The sequence below is a fragment of the Elephantulus edwardii genome, unplaced genomic scaffold (assembly GCF_000299155.1).
Source record: "Elephantulus edwardii isolate Elephantulus edwardi_28Jun2011 unplaced genomic scaffold, EleEdw1.0 scaffold00054, whole genome shotgun sequence".
Taxonomy (NCBI): domain Eukaryota; kingdom Metazoa; phylum Chordata; class Mammalia; order Macroscelidea; family Macroscelididae; genus Elephantulus; species Elephantulus edwardii.
Genome location: NW_006399804.1, coordinates 12,890,911 through 12,896,671, shown reverse-complemented (window position 1 = coordinate 12,896,671; position 5,761 = coordinate 12,890,911). Strand labels below are relative to the sequence as shown.

The 5,761-nt window shown below is 35.6% G+C and overlaps 1 pseudogene; it reads right to left on the bottom strand.

Moving 5' to 3' along the window:
- Nucleotides 1-4,526: 4,526 nt before the first annotated feature.
- LOC102876589 lies at nt 4,527-5,436 on the bottom strand (annotated as a pseudogene).
- Nucleotides 5,437-5,761: the final 325 nt, after the last annotated feature.

Here is a 5,761-nt window from a genome sequence, read left to right as displayed (position 1 = left end):
AATGAGAATGTAAACACACCAAAACCTCTAGTAAACAGCCAAAGCAATAATCAGAGGTCAATTTATAGCAATAAGCTAACACATCAAAAGGCAGTAAAACCCAATATCTCCAACAAATTGAAAAGAACAGCAAGAAAACCCGACACCCTCTAAAAAACTTGAAGTTATAAAACAAAAAGCTGAAGTAAATTAAATAGAAAACAGAAATACAATTGAACCCATCAACAAAACTAGCAATTGGTTCTTTGAAGAGGTCAATAAAATTGATAAACTACTAGTAAAACTAACAAAGGAAAAGACACAGTGCGAATAAAAGATGAAACAGGCAATGTCACAACAGAACCACATTTAAATAAAAAGAATAAAATTGGAATATTATGAAAAATTATACTTAAACAAAAATGAAAACCTGAAGGAAATTGACAAATACTGAGAAACACAAAACCTACCTAAACTGACACAAACCGAAATTGAACACCTAAATAGACCCATTACCAAAGAAGAAATTGAAAAGGTAAAACAACTTCCAGCCAAAAAAAGTCCTGGACTAGATGATTTTACAAGTGAATTTTATCAAACATTCAGAAAAGAACTGTCACAAATTCTACATTAACTATTTCAGAAAATAGGAAAAGATGGAATTCTTCCAGACTCATTCTATGAAGCAAACATATCCTTGATACCAAAGTAGAAAAGGATAGGTCAATATGTCTCATGAACATAGATGCAAAAATCCTGAGTAAAATCTTGGCCGATAGAATCCAATGATACATAAAAAAAATAATTCACCATGATCAAGTGGGATTCATAACAGGTATGCAAGAATGTTTCAACATAAGAAAAACAATCAGTGTAATTAATCACATTAACAAAGCAAAGAACAAGAACCATATGATCCTGTCAATGGATGCAAAAAAGGCCTTTGACAAAATCCAACACCTTTTCCTGATTAAAACACTCAACAAAATAAAACTAGAAATACCTATAAACAGGAGAGGATAAAATAGATGAATAGGACCTTCTAAGAATAAAATCCCTATGCACATCCAAAAACTTCTCCAACAGGGTAAAAATGGAAGCCCAGACTGGGGAAAAATATTTGGTAATGACATGTCTCATAAGGGTCTTATATATCTAGAATCTATAAAATACTTGAGCACCACAATAAGATAAAGGAAAACAACTCAATTGAAAAATAGGTACATGATATGAATAAACATTTTACCAAAGAAGACATTCAGATGGCAAACAAACCATGAAGAAATGTTCCAAATCCTTAGCTTGAAGAGAGACGCAAACCAAAACAATTATAAGGTATCATCTCACTCCAGTAAGAATACTAACATTTAACAGAACAGCAAACAACAAATACTGGCAAGGTTGTGGAGAAACTGGAACCCTTTTCACTGTTGGTGGGAGTGTAAAATAATACAACCACTTTGGAAGGCAGTATGGCGCCTTCTCACAAAGTCTTAAAAAGAAATAACATTTGACCCAGCAATTCCACTACTGGGAATATGCCCTAACTAAACCAGAACTGCCACTCAAGCAGATATATGCACACCCATGTTTATTGCTGCTTTGTTCACAATAGCAAAGACTTGGAAACAACCCAAGTGTCCATTAAAAAATGAATGGATAGAGCAGCTCTGGTATATTCACACAATAGAATACTATATTGCATTGAAAAGCAAGGAACTTAAGAAATGTTATACAAAATGGCAGACCATGGAGGACATTATGCTTAGTGAAATATCTGTCACAAAAGGACAAATATGCATTGTGCTACTGTTATAAAGTGGGACTGACATTGGAGTTGGGGGTAAACAGAGAGGGGATAAATAATGTATACTGCATTGAAACAGAGAACTGAGGAAGATAAATGTTTAGGAGGAATATATGATTAGGTATTATTGTCATGTCAAGAGTCCAGAATGAATGCTGCATAATGGAGTGGACAGGGGGAGGGGAGATTGTATAAAAATGATGTAATTTTTTTCTTTTTTTTTTTACTTTTCAAAGAGAAAAGTTAAGTGGAGGGTAGGGGTGGGCAGGGAGGAAAGTGTGCAGATATGAATGAACGGAAATCCAAAGTCTCTGTAAACTTCCATGAAAATAAAATTTTTTAATTTAAAAAAAAAGGAAGACTTCTCAACAACCTGTTCTATGCAAATAACATAACCTTCCTTGCTGAAAGTGAAGGGGACCTAAATTGCTTAAGAAGATCAAATACTACTGCCTTCATTATGGATTGCATCTTAATATCAAGAAAACAAAAATCCTCACCATTGGGACAGTGGGCAACATCATGTTAGATGGAGAGAGGATTGAAACTATTAATTATTTCTACTATTTGGATCCATGGTCAACACTCTTGGTACCAGAAGTCAAGAAATCAGGATATGTATTGCTTTGGGTAAATCTACTTGTCAGAGATCTCTCCAATACTGAAGAGCAGTGATAACAGTTTGAAGACAAAGATGCACCTGATTGGGCCATGGACTTTTCAATTAATTGGTATGCATCTGAAAGCTGGACAATTAGTAAGGATGACAGAAGAAGAGTTGACACCATTGAGTTGTGGTGTTGTAGATGAGTACTGAATATCCCATGGACTGAAAAAAGAATGAACAGCTAGTTCTTGGAAAAGATGTAGCCAGAGTGTTCCTTGGAGGCAAAGATGACAAAGCTTTGTCTCTCATACTTTAAACATGTTGCTAGGAGATCCATATCACTGAAAAAGGATATCATGCTTGAAAGGGTGGAGAGTCAGTGAAAGAGAGGAAGACCCCCATCAAGATGGATTGAAGTGGTGACTGCAGCAGCGGGCTCCAGTGTATCAGAGATAGGGAGGATGGTACAATTTAGGACGGGATTCAGGTCTTTTGTTTATAGAGTTGCTATGAGTTGTTCTTGACTTGACTGAATGTAACAACAACATTGTAAACGGTATGACTTTCTTTGTTATCTTTCTTTGTTACTGTAGAGAAATCCCACTAATTTTTGTATATTGATCTCCTATCCTGCCACTCTACTAAATCATTGTACTAGGTGTGGGTTGTTTGGCTTTGTTTGTTTGTTTGTTTTAGTCCTTGGGGATTTCTGTGTACACTATCAAATTATTTGCATATAGTGACAGAGTTTTACCACCTCTTTGCCAATCTGGATTCCTCTTATCATGTTGCCCTGGCAAGTACTTCCAGTACAATATTGAATAAGAATGTTGAAAGTGGGCATGCTTATCTGATCATTATTCACATGGGGAATCTTTTAGTCTTTCTCCATTGAGAATGATGTTGATTTTGCATATATACTTTTCACTATGTCGAGAAATTCCCTTTTGTTCCTATTTTATTGAGTGTTTTAATCAGGAAGGGGTGTTGGATTTTGTCAGAGGCCTTATCTGCATCAATTGATAGGATCATGTGTTTCTCGTCCTTTGCATTGTTAATATAATGAATTATGTTGTTTTTCTTATGTTTATCCATCCTTGCATATCTGTTATGAATCCTACTTGGTCATGATGAATTATTTCTTTGATGTACTGTTGGATTCTGTTGGGCAGAACTTTGTTAAGGATTTTTACATCTACATTAATGAACAATATTGGTCTGTAGTTTTCTCTTTTGATACTGTCTTTGCCTGGTTTTATATTAGGATTATGCTTGCTTTGTAGAATGATGCTGGGAGTATTTCTTCTTTTTCTATCTTTTAAAAATAATTTCAGTAGAATTGGTGATAGTTCTTCTCTAAAAGTTTGATAGAATTCAGCTGTGAAGCCATCTGGACCAGCTTTTTTTTTTTTTTTTTTTTTTTGAGAGGGAACATTAGGGAAAAGTCTTTTATATGATCTGCTCAATTTCTTCCTTTTTTTCATGTTTCAAAAGTATAATCTATTTAGAACAAATAATGTACAAGAAATTATAAAAAATTATGATCACGGTTAGTTACAGATGCAAAATAAGATCTAATTATATCAAGCTTATAAAAAAAATCAAATTTCTATGCCAGTTCAAATATTATGTACAATTTAGCTAGTCAAGTATTGTCTGAATACACACCTTATTTCAGAAACCTAAAATTATATTACTTTAGTATTTGCAGGTACATGCCAATATGAAAAAAAAAAATTTCCATTTATGTACTGAAAAAGTAAAGAGTTTTTAGTGTGTACGTTTCAGAGTGTAAAAAAGTTAAGATATATGTTCCTTTAAGAAGAAAAAAGTAAATTAAAAATCAATTGCCAAAAGTTAACTTGGTAAAAGTTTAATGTTAACTTGTAAAAATGAAAAATGGGGAAATTATTTTTTTAATTATACAATTATTACATGGTCTTCTTATTGATCTGAAACTACAGAAAGCATTTAAGGAAGAATGATATGTGAAAAATAAGACTAACCCATGGGATGATGAATGCTGCTTTAAAAATATGATTTGCAGGAAAATTAACGGCTTTTCCTAGCTTTAAAGCTAACTATAAAATCCATTTTCTTAATGGTCCAGACATCTTGACAGTTTCTCCCAATTCAGCAGAACTTCCATCTATTTCCACATTCATTACAAACAACAAATGTTGCCATCAGTTCATCAGCACTACGGGTTTGGACCTGTGTATAAGTACAATTCTTCTTTTTGCATTTGCCAAACGTGAGTCAGTCAGTCTGGGTGCCACCTCACCTGTCTTGGCTATCTGATGCTCTCTTATGGCTTCTTTGGTCAGGTTTTTCCACATATCTTTGAGTTCATCACTAGCCATTTCCTCTGTTGTCATTCTAGCAAATAAGTCTGGAGGAATGTTTCCACACAGTACATTTTTTCTTAGATTTGGATTCTTTGCATCCTTAAGATATGATATCCTACTTCGTACTCAATTTTTGTACTTCATATCTGTGTTCCTTATTTCTTGATATATAGTTTGCTAAATCTGAGATCCTAATTCTTCATCATCAGCTCCAATAGCAATGTAGTCATCTCCTGTTCGAAGAGCCACAGCAAGCATCTCCCTACACTTTAGCCGTACAGAATCAGAAATGCTTGGTGCCCGAGGAAAAGATGAAACGTTAAGTGTCTCGAGCATTTGTCTCATCCTTTCTGCTGCTCACATTGCCACTGGAACTACTTTCTTCTCTTGCTTCAGGGCTATTCTGTGATGTAATCATAGGCCCTTTTTTCTTCTCTTCAGAATCTTTATCAGTGGATGGCCCATCTAGTAACTTTTTCCAAGATTTGATGAGAGACTTTGCTAAAGATGTAACTTATTCATCTGTACTCTGCTTTCGAATGGCATTAACTGACATTCCAATTCTTGTGGACTGTAATAGTTCGAGTCATGGGAATATTCTTAAACTCCTTCAGCAAATCCAATGCTCCAGCTGCATTCTTCTTCTGCACCATCTTGTCCATCTTCTTGGCAATCCGAACCACCTCGTCCTCCATGACTCCATCCAGTCCTTCTTGTGCCTACCCAGGCCCGAACGTGAAACGAGAGAAACAGCAGCAGAGGGAGTGCGCAGGGTCGGGGCCCAGCGCCAGCGAGGGCCCAAGCAGCTAGTGGGAGCCTACGCCCTTCCTCCCGTGGTGCCTCACACTCCCCCGGCAGGCAGCACCAGCCCAATTTCTTCTTTTGTGATAGGTTTGTTCAAGTGGTCTATATCTACCTGTTTCAATCTTGGTAGTGTTGGTGTTTCAAGGAATTTGTCCACTTCCTTTAGGTTTTCATATTTATTGGAGTACAGCTTACCATAGTATTCATTCCACTATT